At 48.7% G+C, this 18,632-nt stretch overlaps 1 protein-coding gene across 3 annotated transcripts in view; it reads right to left on the bottom strand.

Moving 5' to 3' along the window:
- Positions 1-13,779, bottom strand: part of Znf831 (zinc finger protein 831) — a 117,980-nt gene extending 104,201 nt beyond the window's left edge. For 2 of the 3 annotated variants that reach the window (XM_075963266.1, XM_075963269.1), the window contains exon 1: positions 13,485-13,706. The gene's annotated coding sequence lies outside the window, so the exon portion shown is untranslated. Of the gene's footprint in view, positions 1-13,484 lie in introns of all 3 variants that reach the window. The other variant, XM_075963268.1, reaches the window with a different exon arrangement.
- Between the last annotated feature and the right edge of the window lie 4,853 nt (positions 13,780-18,632).

The raw sequence follows: 18,632 nt of genomic DNA, 5'->3' as shown, positions 1-18,632 counted from the left end.
TGTGCTGTCCAGATGAGTGGAGTCGGGCAATATTCTCCCTTGTTTCGGTGTTGATGTTCCTACCACAGGACACAATTTGAGAAGAGTTGATACTCCACACCCAGCTGTGAGAAACAGCTGTTCATTGTCTTCAGGATGGCCAGCAGCTGACTCTGGGTTTGTGTTCCCACCCCTTCTCTGGCTTATTAACCCCATGTGCCTTCAGAGACTTGAGCATCCACCTCACACAGAAGGTTACCCATTCAGCTCTGGGGTCCCCAGTACCCCTTCAGAAAACATCTCAGGTGACATCCGCTGCTGAACGATACTGGGGAAAAGCTCCTTTCCCTGACAGGACTAGGAGACACTTAAATCACAGGCCAGGTGGAAACTCTGCACAGTGGGAGACCTCAAAGGCTCAAAAAAAAAAAAAAACAACGCATCCAGGAAACAAAGGCAAGAGTTGTCACACCCCATATTAGGCTTCTCTGTGGGGTTTAACAACACCCTGCTTTGTAAACACATATACCAGGGCTTCACATTGAACTGGAGCCCTATGGGGGTCTGGTCCCCCTGACAGCCTCTGCTGGGTTCCTTCCAGTGTCAAAAGCAGGGACTAATCACCACCCTTGTGTCCTGAGAGAAACAGGCCATGCCTGCGGAGTCTCTTTTCGGAGGAGCCCTCACAGATGTGCTGTAGTTCTGCCAGCCCACACAGAAAAGTGCCTCTCCCCAAGTGTAATTGGACCAGCACCCCATGCAATTACCTGTCTGCACGTCCTCTGGCCAGGTAAATGGTGTTTTTATTTAAAGCGTGATGCATGCAGCCAGTTTTTGATTACCCGTGGTAATGGGGGTCAAGGGTCAGCTGGATCATTGGAACAGAACCTTTATTCTGCCTGGAAGTTTCTCTCTGTTCCCTCCCCCCTTCCTCCCATGGCTCCCCAGCTGGGGTGTGGATCTTCATGGAGCACTCAAAGCAGCACCAAAGAGAGATCAAAGGGACAAGGTGCCTCAAATCCAATCCCAGCTCAGCCAGGACAGGGCTCTGACCTTGCAGAATGACAAGGAAGCAGCTCAACCTCCCAGTGGATCTGTGAAGGAAATGTCCCATTCTGAAAGCTCACTTTCTCTGACTTCTTATTTGTGTGCGTGAAACCTTTATTCCTGCCAACTTGCTTTTATCATTTAATTTCTCCAAGCTGTACTTCATAATAATGCATTTTAGTAATATCCATTGAAATATTCCATAATCATGGCCGTGTGTGTGTGTGTGTGTGTGTGTGTGTGTGTAGAAGCACACACACTCACCTGCACACATAGATGACAAAAGTTGACACTGTACGTCTTCCTCAACAGCTCTCAATCTTGTTTTCAGAGACAGGGTCTCTCACTGGACCTGGAGGTCACTGAAGCAGCTAGTCTGACTGGCCAACGAGCTCTGGGGACCTGTCTCGCTGGGACACAGACACATGCCACTATGCCTGGCATTTGCATGGGTGCTGGGGATCTAACCGCAGGCCTTTGCACTTAGAAGTGACTCTCTTAATCCACCGAGCCATCTCTCCCCAGCCCTACGTAGTACACTTCTTTTTTAAAGAGTCGTGTTGTTTGGGCCTAAGAGATGACTCAGTGTTTAAGAGCACCGGTTGTTCTTCCAAAGGACCTAGCTCTGATTCCCAGCACCTGCCTGACAGCTCACAACTGTCTGTAACTTCATTTTTAGGGGATCTGATGCCCTCAATACAGACATTAGAAGGCAAACAAAACACCAATTCAAATGAAATAAAATACATATTTAAAAAAAAAGAGTTGTGCTATAAAAGGCACCGTCAAGCACAGCTAGAAGAGAGAGCTGGAGGGTAGTATCCAGGAGACTGGTAGGATATGGGAGACGACTAGGCCTCAATCTTTGCATCTCTCAGCTTTGGCCAATGGCACATGAGGGTCACAGTGTCCAAGAGAAAAAGGACACTTGTGGTAAGTTTGCAAACTGTCTACAAATCTAAAATAATTCCAAATGAAAAGTTCAAAGGCTACAATAATTTTATATTTAATAATACATATTTAATAGTTGTTTAGTAATGTGTTTATTATTAATAATAATTATCATTATTAATAGATGTCCCTTCTAAAGTTGAAAAGAGAAATTATAAAAACAAAAAAGAAAAATTCACCTAATACCCAGAGAGCTTTACAGACCAACCTTGGGGGAATGCTAGACCAGACTGTACATCTGAGAACCCCCATACATCCAATAATCAGGTAGGTTGCGCTGGGGTTGGTCTCTTTGGCCCAAAACTCTGTAGGGACAGTGGTGACAGAGAACAGAGAGATGGACACTCCACACTGCTGTCACAGAGACCCAGTGGGCTCAGAATGGGCCAATTCTCAAAAGATAAGATCCTTCTGACCCCCCAAACAGTCAACTTTACCCACAATGTACCCGCTCACCTCCTCTGACCCGCGGCCCCATCCTATCCCTGGGCAGCCAAGGCTGTTTGGGAAATAAATGCCCTGGGGCTCATTTTGGAACAGTTCCCCTCACGTTGGCAGAGCTGGCTCCATCAAGAGAGAGGCTGTGCCTGGTGCTCTGGGGGAAAGGTACAATGGCGCACTTCCCAGGGCTGGCACACCAATGTTCTTTCGCAGGTAATTGCCCAAACTATCACTGCGGGCTGAGCTCACGCGGCGCTCCATGTAATGAAGGTGGCTGAGTGACAGCCGAAAAATCAGGGGAAAGCAGAGCGTTTATGTCCCTAAGACTGCATCCCTGTTCAGGAAGCTGTGATGTGGCGCTTGAGCACTTGGCTCTCTCCCACTTCGAATTACAGAGTGTAAAAACAAAATTGTTTTTTCGGCACCGGAAGTGATTTTGCTGGCATCACCCACTGTTTGGTAAATTAAATTTTTGAGGCCAGAAAGAAAGAAAGAAAAAAAAATCTTGAAATTTCAGTGAAATCAAACACACAACCAAATCTTGCTCCTTCCTCTCCTCATGTTTGCAAAGTTCCCTGAGGAAGAAGTTGTTTCCTTTTTATTTTTAAGAGATGGGTTCATCAGTCCAGATGGGGACCAATATGGCTGGCTGAGACCCTGACACACCGCCATGGTGGGGTGGGGAAGCTGGTTAAATCACTGCCTGTTGAGTGTATTTATAAAAGCAGCTTGTTTAAACGTTTCAATAAACAGATTAAAACACAGATTTGTGTGTTGGCCGCAGCCAGCCATCTCTACAAGACAAGAAGCCTTTTGTCTTTGTGAAACCCATTGACAACAGGTCCCCCGAATCCAAAGGCCGCTCTGGGAGGCCTTGACCCTCCTTGGGGCTTTGATTTGTGGCCTCTTGAGCTCTCCCTGTGGCTTATTTCCCACTGTCCTCTGGTTGTGTTCTTACTCTAAGTCCCTTCAAATCCTTTTGTTGCAAAGAGTCAGAACTCAGATCAAAAGGCACTCACTCAATTTGACTCCTAAGTAAAAGCTCAGAAGCACATCTCCCAAGGGGGAGAGGGGGGCGCTGGTGTGACTTCATCTCTTCCCTAAGCACAGGGCTCACCAGCTGGTTCCCACTAGGACTTTGTTTTTATTTTTATATATTTTTATTCTTCATTAAAAGCACTTTAAAAAACAGAAGGCACCCTGGCCTCCGCAGCAGGACAGAGACATTGACGACACTGCACTAAGGGAAACAAGCCAGGCATGAAGACCACAAGTTCCGCATCCTGTCCCACGGGCCGGAGTTAAATGACGATGAGCAGGAGATGGTGGCAGCAGCTGTCAGAGGGACGGATGCTCTATTAGCTAATTAGTTATCAGTTACTTCTGCTTCCCTGCAAGATGGCCTGACCAAAGCAACTGGGTTGATTTCAGCCCAGAGCTCAAGGGTCCAGTCCATCATGGTGGGGGAAGTCACACTGGCAGCAGCTGGAAGCAGCTGATTGGTTCCCCTTGCATTCACTGTTGGGCAGCAGAGAACAATGCGCTCTTGTCCTCAGCTTGCTTTGCTGACCCCAGACCCCAGTTCGTGCGCCCGTCTTCCTGTGCAATTACCCTAATCCTGATAATCACCCATGGACGTGCCCAAAGGCTTGTCTCGTAGGTGATCTGATGATCAATGCCAACCATGACAAATGCTTTCTAGAGATCTACACAAGCTGGCCACTGCAGCTAACAGCCCTTGCGGGGCCCACAGGGACCTTCTAAAGGAGTGGAACCAAGGAATGCTTTCCTTAGACCAATGTCTCAATGAGAGAGGAAACTATAGAAGTGGCAGATGTTCTAGTCACCAGTCACCTTAATGGTGTAAATGTTTCATTGGTGTGTGTGTGTGTGTGTGTGTGTGTGTGTGCGCGCGCGTGTGTGTTTATCCCCCAAATTATCCAGTGCATACAGTTTTTCTAGGGATTCACTTTTCAGTGCTGAAAATTCACAGAAATGGTGAAATTCATGCCTTCATCATCCAAGGGACGGTCACCTCCCACTGTCCCCTAGGATCTTCCTCCTATGTCCTCCAAAGCCAAGTTCTGGAGAAAGAGACCCCTCCCTGTTCTCAGAGTCTCCAACTCAACTCTTGTTCCCAGAACGTGCGGGGAGTCTAGAGTTGAGCACCAGCAGTGCCTTGGAGATCTTAGTGCCAACGGTTCCTTGAAGATCATCTAATCAAGCAAGGTCAAGTCCAGCCCAGCATCCCTCCTTCCTCTGACACTTAAGGCAGGTGTTGCTGAGCAACATGATTCTCCCATCACTTCCCAGTCAGAGTTAGCATCTGAGCTAAAACCAATTTGTCACCTTCTTATCTTAAAGGTCACGAAGCAGGGAAGAAAGTTGAACTAGCTAGTGAGCACATGGCAGAAGCCCCTCCTTTCACCAGACCCTCAACCGTCGCCCACACCACCATTGTTCCAGCGCTCCTGTTCAGACCAGTGTGTTCTGAGCGCACATGCAAACACAGACATACACACAGGTGTGTGCAGATAAAAACATCAGTGTGTTTTGTGTCCAGCATTACCCACTCCTTATGACCAAAAGGAGCCCTGACTTTTTCCAATTTGTTCCAATTCTTCCCTCCTGCCAAGGACACTTTTGTCTTTGAGCAACTCCCCTATTGTCTTCTTTGCTCAACTCTCCTATCGTCGTCTTTGCTCAACGCTCCTGTCGTCTTTGCTCAACGCTCCCGTCGTCTTTTGAGTGGCGCATAATCAGGATAATTAGAGAGAACAACAGATGACAAAAACCTAAACAGGCAGCTTCTAACCCCAAAAATCCAGAAGGGAAGAATACACAGACTCTCCCAGATGCCAGGCAAGCCACATTCAACCGTCACGCACTTGCTCAACGAATACAGGTAGAAAGCCAAATTATTCCTAGGCTTCCTGGAAGCTGGAGGATCAGTTGGGAAGAAGATGGGTCGGGTGCCTCTTTACATAGTCCCGTAGAGATGTCCATATAAGAAAATATATCAAATTAAGTAAACTCCTTGTTTACTTAATACAAGGGAGAGGGGAATTGAGTGAAATGGAGCAGCTGGCACAGTGAGGTCATTACAGTGAACCTACGAAATAGGTTCGTACGACATAGGAGGCCCAATCACGGGCATCTGAGGACACGGGCAGAGAAGATGGCAAACACAAAGACCTTGAAATGGCCCATTGCTTACGAGTCACAAAAGCCAACCAGAGGCTAGTGAGGACAGTGTTGGGAGAAGCCAGAGGGCATGCAGGGGACAAGTGGCACAGAGTCTCCAGGGTGAATGATCTGCCAAGTAGTATAGGACTTGGCATGGAGTGGGGTGAGGGGATGAATGAGAGAAATGCCTGGGTCAGGACAGAAGGATAAAAACATGGATGTTGGTGTTTTCTTGGGATGGCGGACAGGGTGATTAAAGCAGATGTTCTGGAGAGACATGGACCTGTTTCTTCACAAGAGACACCGGGAATAACTAGAGTCATCAAGTCTCTGTTTGTACCTTCAAGTCTGTTGTTCAGAGACCCACTCGGAGACTAAAGCTCCATTTCCTGTGGGGTTACATGTGCATTCTATAGAGTTTACTGCCGTGTGTGGAAATGTATATCAGGTATCTTTGGAGAAGGGCCAGTTTCTGGATACATCTGTTTCCTCCCCGTGAAGTGAGAAAAACAGATCCAGGCCCCAAATGTTCCTCTCTATAAGGCCTGACGCAGCCAAAAGGCACGGGGAGTCACGCCTGCCTCTAGGGTCTCATTGTCCCTGGCACATTCTCAATGCTTTGAAACCTTAGGTCAAGCTTCTCCACAAAACCATGCATTCCTTGAAAATGTGGAGGAAAAATAGACTAGCTTGCTTTAGTTAATTCCAAGTGGGCACATGGTAAGCAACTGCCCAGGGAAGCCATGCCATATGGAAGTGAAGATTGCCTGGGGCTTTATCTAAGAAAGAGTTTGTTCACTACGACACAGAGAACATGGAAGTCATTTGCTCTCCAAGACCAGTGACTAAAGTCCTCTTCTGCCCTGTCCTTGACCTTCTAGAGATCAGGGGAACATACACCTCATGGCCTGGCACTTTCTAAGACATGCTGGTAGCCCTAGGGAGAAGCAAACTCAATCTTCTGACCTCATGATCAGCAATCTTGGCTGTGAGAGATGTAGACAGGCCAGACAGGGTGGCACAAGAAAGCGTTTCACCTTGGATGCCTTAGAGTCCAGACAGGGTGGCACAAGTAAACGTTTCACCTTGGGTGCCTTAGAGTCCATGCTGCATGAAGCAATCACAGCTTCTGCCAAGCCTCTTGCTCCTCAGGGAACCACTCTGTGAGGATACACCCAGCCCAGCAAGAAGGGCCAGACAGAAACCACTCTCTGACCTTCGTGAAAGCTAGGGACCAGGTCTTAAGCATGTTTAATATTTTGTGGACTTCCTGTTCTCTTGGGGTGAAGTTCCTTGAGATTTGGCTTAATTAGAAGGAACTCAGAGGTAGATGGTCAGAGCCAATACACATGTTCTCTGGAGCTCCGGTGCTGGGAGCCGAGTGGGGCACAGAGCTTAGGAACGGAGTTTGTCCGAGACACTGTCTGGCGAGTCTCTGAGGACTCCGGGCTGAGAGCAAGAAGCCAAGGGAGATTTCAGTCAAGGTGTTCAGGAAACATGCCTCTCCCCTCAGAGGCAACAAGATAGCTTGTGCAAATAAAGTTACACCTCCAACCCATGGGATAGTGATGCTCCCTGGTCCAGACGGTCCCACACTTGCTGCCTCTGCTTACCTCCCATCCCCATTTCTTGTCGTCTACATTAAAGCCACACATTGGCCTCTAGGTTCTTGAGTTTCTGCCTGTATCCCTGGAGAGCCGCACTCGTGGCCTGGGATGTTCTTTCCATCCCTCCTTTCTTCCCATTGACCTTTCACATCCTTAGGGGAGCCCTGCCTCAGTGGTTCTCAGTCTTCCAAGGGCTGCGACCCTTTAATATAATTTCTCATGGTGTGGTGACCCCCAACCATAAAATTATTTTATTGTTACTGCATAACTTTAATTTTGCTACTCTTATGAATTGTAATTAAGTATCTGATATGCAGGGTATCTGATACGTGACCCCAAAGGGGCCGTGACCCACAGGTTGAGAACTACTGCCCTGGATGCTGCTACAACTATCTCAGATTCTCATGCACACATTAGCACAGTGATTATTACTGAGTGTACTTATTGTCTCTGGTTTCCACAGGGCAACATAGTCTCTTGCCTGTTCCACACTCACTGCCAGAGATGGATGTGTTGGTGGGGAGATGCATGTTGGAGAGTCACGGATGGATAGGTGACTGGATGGATGAACGAGTGATCGATGGGTACACAAATGATGGACGGCTGGATGATGAGTGGATGGGCGGGTGCGTAAGTGAATGGGTAGATGGATAAGTAGATGACTGGTAGGTGGCAACTTCGATGCCAGCTACAGTTTCTCCTCTTCCGAATTCTCCTCCACAGTTGTTAGATGCTGCCCCTTTCACCTGGAATGACCATCCTGTCCTGGATTCACAAGCCCAAGGCCTATCCTCCCCTACATGGTGGATCCCAGGGGTTGCCTCCTCAAGCAAGGCCTTAAGGAGTCTCTCCCTAACTAGAAATGATCTTTCCATATCCTGAACACTGCCAACACCATCTCTATGAGTTTCTTGGGTGAATCTTTGCCTGTCTTGTGTTGCAGTGGGCTCAGCTTTCTTCATAGACCTCTAATATCTTCAAAGGTGAGAAACACTCCTTTTTCTCTCTCTAGTGTAGAGAGAGAGGTGTGACCAGCTAAGGAGATGCCTGTGAAACCTCCATGCTACATGGGACAGAAATACCTCACCAGACACACGGTGCCACAAGTGGAGACAAGAAGCCCACAGCAGTGAACTAACTTACCCTAAACCAGACAGCAAGGGATCAGTAAGGACAATTACAGGTCCAGGCTTCATGACCCATTTTCTAACTTACAGAAAACTAAGGCTGACCTTGGGTGGTGGATACCTTTCCCTCATACTGCCAGATGGAAAAATCCAGGGAGGGTCCTCTCCTGGGTGCCCCCCCCAGCTCAGCTTCCTGTCCAGGAGAGTATCTTTCAGCACATAATGTCACTGAGAATGAACATTGAAGACCAACCTACTAACTCTAAAAGTATGAATCCCCCAAAAACCTTTGTCATTACTAATACAAACTACCACGGAACCTTCTTTCTGTGGTAAGTCCATGCCAGGATGCAGCATGCCACCCTCTCCTGCTCCTCCATGCTAAGATGCATGGCCAAACTACAGAGCATCTGAATCTTGGCTTAACATGCCATTAACTGTGAGCAAGTGGCTGTACCTTCCCCACTGTCACTGTATCTAAGTATCAAATGCCAACTATTGGGTATACGGTTAGGGTAGCACAAACCCCGGGGCCTGTAGAATTAAGCACAAGGTGCGCACTCCGGGGCCAGGTGTAGCATCAGTCCCTGCCGATGCCAATGGCAATGTTGTGTTAGGATTGGTCTCCAAGGGTATCTCAGTAGAGGAACTCCAGGAAAGACTGCTTTCTTCTCTCCAAAAAGCAACGCCAGAGCTCTGGGGAAGGTCATCCCAGGAGACAGGAGCCATGTGGCTTGCTGGGAATACACATATCAAGGTGGCAGGTCACCACGCCCCACAACCTCAAGCATCCACCTCCACACCAGCCCCCTCACATCCGCATCCACGCCTAGAGAACACGGGAACACGTGTGTGCATTTCCCCCAGCCCACGTGCGCAGGGAACTCAGGCCTCCCAGGGACCCAGTGGCTATCAGCTTGCTATGCGCTTGCCCATACTAGAACCCCATGGACAACTAAGACTGTGCTCTTGGGTCTCCCACCTAGGTGAGCCTGCCAGGAGGGCCAAGAATATTTGCATATAATTTGCATGTGTTGACACAGCCCTCCCCATCTCTGCACAGAGCTTTCCTAAGCTAACCTGTTATTACCGCCTCTCTGAAGTTGGTGCCACTTAACCCACCCACTGCCAGGGATACCGGCTGGGAGCTGCAGATCAGTGGTTCACACCAGCCTCCCTGCCTCAGTTTCTCCTCTGGGAAATGGACACTGAGACAGCTGCGCATAAAACTCCTGACACAAGGTGTTCCAGAGGGAAGTACTGCTAAGGTGTAGAGAGCTCTTGTTTGTATCGGAGGGCCAAGAGTTGTGCTAGGGGAAGAAGCGGGTCCCCTAGGCCTCAGGGCCCTGTTGCCATGGACCCAAAAGTACAGGACTCTTGGTTAAATTTCTATTTCAAGGGGATGATGAGTAATGTCTTAGAAAGAGCAGCTTCTATACAATCCTCTATCAAGACAATTGTCACTGCTTAACTGAAATTCAAAAGTTAGCCGGGTGACCTAGATTTTATAAAAACACCATACCTGGGGCCCAGGCCCCAGGGCTCCAGTTATTACTAATATCCTGTTTTCTCGCTGCTCTCCCAGAGATCAAGGGTACATGGTCCCCGTTTCCTAAATGTCCTGCTTCCTACTCTGGGATAGGAAGGGGGGGCAGGAGGCTTCATGGGAGGCACACTGAGAATTGCTGAGGGGGGAGGGGAAAGAACGTGCGCTTCCTAACCTAGGTATAGAGCTAAGGGGTGCTCCCCTCCATTCTGTGTGAGGAACCTGGCAGTTATCACTGCGAACGTGAGGCCACGCTTCCTGTGGTGAAGAGCACGCGTGTTTTCATCAACAGAGCCCGTTTCTAGGGCCTCCTCACAGGATGTGAGGCCCGTGGCAGGTCACAGAGGAAGAGGACGAGCCATGGCGGGGGTTGGAGCTGGGGGGGGGGGCACGTGAGCTAGGCTGCTTCAGTCCAGGGGCTGGAACAGGAGTCCAGCCTGTAGTTACCTACAGATCCCTCCATCGGCCTTCGGTGCTCTGGACTCCTTCAGGGAGTTTGGAGCAATACTAGATTTACTTGATTACAGTCTTTATCTAAGCTGGGCACTGTGCGGTGTGGGGCAGAAATCAGTACCTGAGTTCAAGTCCAGCTCCATTAGTTACTTGAGACCCACCAGGAAGGGAGTTAGGGGCCATGTGTGGCTCGGGAGGAAGAGTGCTTATCGAGTGTGCACAGGGGCCCTTGAGTGTGTGATCTGCAGCACTGTGTGACACACCTGTCACCCCAGCATTGGAAGGTGGAGCCTGGAAGAAACTTCCAGGCCATCCATCTTAGGCTACCTGAGACCCGAGACCGAGGGGAAAGAGAAGCGAATACACATCAAGCTTGCGTGAGCCATGTGTGGTGACTAGGGCTTCAGCTCTGTGCCTGGAGGCTTTGCCGGGCCAGGCTTTGCACTCTGGGGAGCAGAGACACTATTGGTAAACCTGTACCTCACCCAAGAGTGACTGTTTTCCTTCGAGATTTATAGAGAAGGGAACGTGTATGGTAAGACCAGTGGGCATGTTATGTAGAACCATATAAAATCCCAAATTTAAAACAGAAGCTTTACATGTTCCTCCACAAAGAGGTATTGGGAAGACCCCATCCTTAAGGCAAGTTGCAAAGATGACACAACACAAAACACCGCCTTTCCCTGACACCACCACCTTGATGAGACCTTCCTTCTGGGAACTTGGGTTTCCACTGAATCGGAGCCAGTGGGATCTGCTTCCCCGTGGATGGTTAAACCCTAAGCAGCACAGCAGCTAGAGAATTAAAGCAGCCACCAGGCTCTCAGCAGAGTTGCTATTGCTACGGTCACACCTCCAACAGAGAGAGGCCAGGGGTCTGCAAGTCACTTTCCTGTTTGGACTGGCAAGATGTAACCACAGATCTGTAGTTACAAGTATGGCCAGCCTAGAAAGGACTAGGGACTTTTTCCTGACCAATAGAGACCCATCCTCTGTCTCTGCCCTCATGGACAGTGTTCCTGGCCTACAGCTTCCATCTGGAAACTTCTCCTAGGCTCAAGGTGCTTCAGAGGGGGACTGTGGGAAAGTGATCAGAGATCCTGGTGGTGTCTGGGGGATAGAACACACTCGGGCCTGTGAATCTGGGGTGGGACAGCTCAGGGTCCTTGATGCCGCCCTGGCAATGCCAGGCTAGAGTAGACGTCAGGACTCAAGACCAAAGCCAGCAGCCTGATGGCGCATACCCTCGGGTCTGGCCATTATTCTCAAAGGCTTCAGAGACTGAGGGAAGACAATTCCTCTCCAGGGACAGGAAATACAACTGTCCAGGATTATCAGAATTTCTTCACACTCCAGATTTCTTCACTCAACAGTGGGGCCTCTCACATGCTACCAGGCACATGGGGACTTCTCCCATCCCACTCTGTAGAGTTCATCAGTGGCCCGGCCTTGGACTGGCCAACCAAAGAGTGTTTACTCACTAATGAAACCTGTGTGCTGGCCTCCAAGGATGGATGGTTCAGGCTCACTCTTGAGTTGTAGGAACGTGTTCTGGATCACTGAGGAGAGCATACGGGTGATCTCCTCAGACAGGACTATGGGAGAGCAACTCCTGTGTTTTAGTTGGCTGTGGTGATGCTAACACACCACCTATCACAGACACTGGCTACCTCTTGGCCTTCCAATTCTCCCTCTGCCTTATGCTCAACTTGTCCATTGCCTGCATCTCCTCACGAAGCATGGCTCCAAGCCAGTAGCCTCTCCTGCTCAATTATGGGTCTTTATAAGTACAGATGTACCTCTTGAAACAGAAGCAAGCTTTGGGGGTGGTAATAAAACTGATTTTATCAAAGTCAGCATCCTTCTTCCTAGCAGTGGTAGAAATGCCCCAGGGCCTCCCTTTCTTATGCCAAGCCTGACCCAACATCTCCCCGCAACACGCACTAATCTCAGCTTGTACAACCTTTCCTTTTGGAAAAACAAGGCATAACAATTGTGGTTCTCCTTTGGCCAATGGCCAGACAGCTAAGGGCTGGAGCCAAGAGACGAACGGATACACCCGGAGAGGCCAAGGGCAGAGGGCAGGACATACTGGACACGTTTTTGTCAGAGACCAGCCCGAAAGGCCTTGTGGAGAGTCTGTGCTTAAGATCAACACCTCTAGTCTGAACGGCACGCCAAGGCCCTTCAGAACCGAGTGCGGAACACGCCTGTGACATTAATTAATGCCGGGCAAACTGTAACAGCAGAGTCTGAACACTAAAAATAGAGCTTTGCCAACTGACTCATCTCTGACTGCACAGAATTCAGAGCCTTTCCTCCAGCTTCTGTTCTACATGTGCGTTTTTCTCTGTGTGTCTCTGTCTCTGTCTGTCTCTCTCCTCTCTCTTTCCCCATCCCTCTCTCCTCTTCCTCTCCATCTTTGTTGTCCTTCTCTTCTTTGCATTGGGAGGTTTCACTTCCGGAAGTGATGGTCCCACTCAGCTACCCTCTGACCCACAAACATGCTTAATAAGCAAGGAAATCATTGCTTTTCCTGGCTCCCAGGGTCCGAAACCGTGTCATTTGTACTTAATATTTTCCATGCGGATGCCCCTGCCTGTTACATCACATAGAACTCTATAGCTTCGCTTCCGATTACAGTCCCATCTATTTTAAACTTTGTTGATTTCTGCAAGGAAGGAAGCCTCTTTCATACAGATTAGCTGGGCAGCTGGATCTGATTGCTTCTGATTACCGGGCTAGGGGCCACTAGGGAAAAGAGGTTTCCCAAAGCCCCTTGGATGGAGGACCATTCCATATGGCCCCCAAAGTGTGGGTCACTGCTCACTCGAGGGAGGAAGGGCCAGCAGCCTCAGTAGGAAACCAACAGGTCAAGGCGAAGGCAGGCTCACACATTGCTCCACACCTCAGGGTTTGCAGGCTGTGCTGGAGGTGGAGGAGGGAACCCCTGGGTTCCGAGCTCCCGTGTGCCCCTGAGTGGGGGATTGTGTCGGAAACAACTGCGTGTGCTGGAAGGAGGCATCCATCACGCTCGCCTCACAGTCACTCGGAGGCGAGAGCCCAGGCGTAAGAATCAGAGCCCTGCACCTGGCCTTGCACCCCAGACCTCCAGGTGCACAAAGAAAGCACAAAGTCTTCTCTCACCTTTCAGTGGTCAGTCCACAGGCAGGGGGGGCTGCCGCGCTCTCCTGAAAGCTGGTGGCTGCGAAGAGGCAGGAGCATTCTCCCTGCTCGTCCCATCTCTGCTTTCTCTCTGTGCCTCCTCTAGAGAAAACCGAGAGCTGGAGATTTAAAAAAAGAAGGATGGTGTGTGTGGAAGGTGGTGGGAGTCGGGGGTGCCGAGGCGGTGGGGGGTGGCAGAAGGACACTGGGGGGTGGCGAGGAGGCTGCCCTGGTGTGGGTTCGGGGTAATGGCCGACACAGGGGAGATGGCTTGCCTGCCGGAGCTCGGCACCACGGCAGCTTTGTGTGGGCGGCGGCAGCTCACGGCTGGGTTTCAAACCATTACACTGAACATTTGCAAACAGATAAAAAAACAAACCCGTTGGGCACAAAAGGAAACTTCTGCTTTCCTTCACTCCATGCTTTCCCCTTCTCCTCTGCTCCAGGGTTTCCCAAGAGGAAAGTCAGGGTGGTTGCTGACCCCTCAGACCTCCCCTGACTGCTTCTCCTCCACCATTCTGCCCCCATGACCACCACCACTGTGTGTGTAGACAGGAGCCAGGGTGCAAGGTCCTTCACCAAGCCTTGGGATCCATTCACTTAAGCCACACTCTCTCCTCCAGGGTCCCACTCGAAGCCATGTGACTGAAAAGCGTCTTTGACTTTCATACTGGTGGATGTGGCGTCTCTCTTGGTTTTGAAGCTACCTTAGAACAAGTCAGCAAGAAGTCAGGTGAGAACACTGCCGTTGCTCCGTGACTTTCTTTCCCAAAGGACATCCCGAGAACAGTGGTAGGGGATTCTGCTCGAAAAGGAAACTGATTCCAAGTTCAAACTACTTCAAGAAGCCTCAAAAGTGTGCCCAGAAACAATCACAGTTCTTGGCAGGGAAAGGGTCTGAAAAGTTCTGCAATCAAGGCTTGCTTCACTTTGCTTAGGTATTTCTAGAATGTGTAAGACCCTAGATGAGAGAGCTCTTAGTGCAAATGAACAGATCAGGGTCCACCAGTTCAGGACTCGCTCTGATTGGCACCACAGTTATCGATGAACTTGAGACTATGGCTCTGTCATGAACAAGAGCAAAATGTGGACGACTCCGATTTCTCACAGCTGTGATAGCTGCTAGGACCTCCTTTCCAGGTGGGTTCCAGCTTCATTTCTACAGTTCAGAGCCCAGGGGAGGAAGACACATGTTCTCAGGTCTCTGTAACACCACCTGCCAGGGTCTCCCAGCCATAGACTATGCCAAATCTGGGAGATGGGATTTCAGAGACTGTCTCCAGGGATGGGAAGATCAGAACCTTGAAGCACAGATCCTGGAGAGGCCACTCTGGGTGACTGAAGGGTCCATACTGTGGTGACAATGACAGAAGAAAGAAGATGGTGATGTCGGTATCGCAGGACAAAAGGGGACAGGACACAGCCTCCTGTGAGCTGGAGGATGGCTGAAGGTTATCAGCACACATAAGGAATTCTAATTAGTTGCTTCCTATTGCTATGATAAATGCCATGCCCAAAAGCAATGCGAGGAAGGATGATTTCACTGTAGAATTATAACCCACCATCAAGGAACATCAGGGCAGGAACTCAAGACAGGAACCTGGAGGCAGGAACTGAAGCAGAGACCATGGAGGAGTGCTGCTTAATGGCTTGCTCAGCCTGATTTCTTATAGAACCCAGGACCAGCAGCCCAGGGATAACCCAATCCACAGTGGTCTGGGACCTCCCACATCACACATCAATTATCAATCAAGAAAATGTCCCACGGTCTTGCTTACAGAACAATCTGATAGAGGCAATTCCTTAGTTGAAGTCCTCTCTCCCTGGGCAACTCCAGTTTGTGTTGAGTTGACAAAACTTAACCATGTAAGATAAGAGGTAACTCCCTCAACCCTCAGGGCCACTTCCATCACATGGATGCCTCTCCTTAGCACAGAGTGGTTTGGGTCAACTGTTAGCAATTGCGGGTAATTTTGTTCCTCAGAGGACACAGAAACCTTTTGTTTCTTAGAGCAAAGGGCCAAGAGTACAAACTAGGGCCTGTTGCTGAATGTCCTTCAGGGCATATGACAGTCCCCAATAATACCAGGGCTGAGTTGGTCCCTTTGTGAGGTGCAGGTGAGGAACCTCAGGCATCTCGGAAAGCAGCCACACTTTAGCTAAGAAAGAAACTTCCAGGTCATTCTGACAGTTTTCACTCACGTGGGGGACAGGATGGAAATGGGTGGAAAATAAAATCTCTATTTCATACCCAAAGGAAAGAGCGCTAACCCTTCCTTGTAAACAGTCCAAATTATGTGATTTTAAAAAAAGGGAAAGAAAGAAAAGGAAAGAAAAAAACTGCTTCATCTTTCATAAGTCCCTCCAACAACTTGAACTCTGTGACTAGAGTGAAACGGTACAGAGAAGCTAAGAAAAGCTTTAAAAAGCTTGGGAGCACTTCAGCAGATAATCGCTCATAATTAGAGCATTTTCTAGACTCCATTAAAAAGGCTTTAAACAAAGCTGAAAATTATTTGTTGACCTCCACTCTGAAGGAGGCGAGTGGCCATGTCGACAACACTTCAATGTGCCAGGCCTTTGCGGATTTTCTTCTTCTAAGTGGAGCATTAGCAGGAATCGCAGGGGTGCTGGGCACATGGCAGTTATTACCAGCCAATCACGGGAGGCGCGGCACAGACTGATGCTCTGGAGACTGCATGGCTTCAGAGAAGACTTTGCCACACTCTGGCCTCCCACTTCCAGGCCCAAGAAAGGGTTTTCTTTCTGAGTAGAGAAAAGGCAAGTGTCCACACCCTGTAGAGTAAGGTAGGCTCATGCCAATGAGGCACAGAAAAGCCCCTTGGGCACAATCAAGAGAGACCGCATGAGGCCCCCCCCCCAAAAAAGCGACTGTGGAGGAAGAGTAGGCAGCCAATTTCCCAGGGTGGCTCAGAACAGAGCTATTCAGCCTTCAGATGCTGTTGGGGACCCGAACAAGGCTGGACACGTGACAGCCATGCCCCTTCCTCTAGCACATGTGTGCGCTGGTATGGAACACTGGGAAGGTGGTGGCTAAGCTATTGGTCTTCTGGACTTGTGCTTTGCTATACCCTAGGAGCATAATTCAAAGGGTCACAATTGGTTGGTCTGAACAAAATTAAAGAGGAATCCAAAAGAGATCCAAATCAATTATTGGTTGGCTGACAATTGCAACCTCCACCCTGTACCACATAACACCTAAGGAAGGGAACATGGGCTGCTGAATTACTATGTTAACTATGAAAGCTCAGGGGTATTTAGGTAGCAAAGTGCCTGTCCAGGAAGCAAGATCATCCAAGTTGGATCCCCACATGTATGGCTGTAACTCCAGCCTGGGTCAGAAAACAGAAAGATCAAACAGATCCCTGGTTCATTAGACAGCAGTCCGGCTCAATCCCTGAGTGACAGGCCAATGAGAGACCCTGACCCAAAGGAAGTGGACAGTGCCCCAAAACATCAGATGTTGACCTCTGATCTTTCCATGCAGGCAACATGTGCACTTACGTGTACAAACGTGAACAAACACATAAATGGATTTTAAAAACCATTAAAACAGAACAGTCTTGCTAAAGTCTGGCCTTGAGGGTCCCACTCTCATGCTCTGACCCTGGTGTAGACAGAGGTTTCTGTCCTGCCTGGTACTGTAGCCGTTTAGTTCCAACAAAACATACAGAGGCTTATATTAATTATAAACTGTTTGACTTATTAGCTCATGCTTATTATTAACTAAACCTTACAACTTAAATTAACCCACAGTTCTTGTCTATGTTTAGCCATGTGGCTTGGTACCTTTTCTTAGTGAGACGTTCTCCTCTTGCTTCCTCTGGGTCTGGCTGGTGACTGCATCTCTGCCTTTCCTCTTCCCAGAATTCCTCTAGTCTGGTTGCCCCGCCTATACTTCCTGCCTGGTTATTGGCCAACCAGCATTTCATTAAACCAAGATGAGTGATAAATTTTTACAATGTATAAGTGCATTATCCCTCAGCATCCGGGAACCTTCCTGCCTGTGTGGAAGGGCTTGAGGAAGGACTAGGTGTTGGCCTCATTCCACTGCTTTTGGTCAAAATCATTCAGCAGAATAACTTTTCCATTATGCAATGTCCCACTTCTTAATGCTAGGTTCTGTGCACCCTAAGATCATCTTACCCCTAGCTCTCTGTGGATCCTAAGCTAAGGAGTGTGTGTGTGGGGGGGGGTGGTAATGGAGAAGGACAGGACGCAGCCAGTTCTCAGGCAGTGATGTCATTTCAATTGCATTTTAATAAATAAAGCTCGCCTGAGGATCAGAGAATAAAACAGCTTCACTGGCCAGCCTTACAGACCAGAAAATGGTAACACACACCTTTAATCCCAGTAGCCACACCAGTTGCCATAGAAACCAAGTGGTACATGTCTTCAATCCCAGCCCTAGAGAGGATTAGAAAACTGGAGGAGACAGCTCTCACAGTGTCATTCTGAAATTCCTGGAAGCAGGATCATCATTTTTGGACTGAGGTTGAAGTAAAAACGGGTGGCTGGCTGTTTTGATTTTCAGATCTTCAGGTTGAACCCAATTTCTCTCTCTCTGAGTTTTTATTAATTGTGCTTTATATAGTGCCAACATGGGGCAACTGCATCCACATAAAACCTGAGGGAGCTCGAGAAGGGAATCTAGACATAAAAGAACAGAATTAAGCACAACTTTCTTAGTAGAAGCATTTTCTCAGGTGGACCCTGTTTTCTAGAAGAAAACAAAGGCCCTTTAAGAGAGGCTTCCTGACTCAGTGTTAGTGGCAAAAACCTTGTAACTCTTTTGAGAGACCCTGCCAGCAACAGGCTTCTTGATAGTGGCATGAATCTAAAAACTCCACAGAGTTGTAGTTAAAAAAAAAAAAGTGTCTCCCGCCAATACCTCTGCCATGAAGCTAGACTCTCAGGAAGTCGAGGAGTGGGGTGGATCCAGCCACCTAAGCTAGTCATGTCACTAAAGACTCATGTAGTCAGAAAAAGACAGAGATATACAGTAAAGATAGATTCAGAGGGAAAAAACCTCTAAATGGTTTACAGTGTGTTTTAAAATATACACTGTCTTGGGAGAGAGAAGAAAAAGGATAAAGTCTTTTAAAAAAG

Source organism: Microtus pennsylvanicus, chromosome 2 (assembly GCF_037038515.1).
Source record: "Microtus pennsylvanicus isolate mMicPen1 chromosome 2, mMicPen1.hap1, whole genome shotgun sequence".
Taxonomy (NCBI): Eukaryota; Metazoa; Chordata; class Mammalia; order Rodentia; family Cricetidae; genus Microtus; species Microtus pennsylvanicus.
The sequence above is the reverse complement of the archived record's forward strand: the minus strand, read 5'-3'. Positions and strand labels throughout refer to the sequence as shown.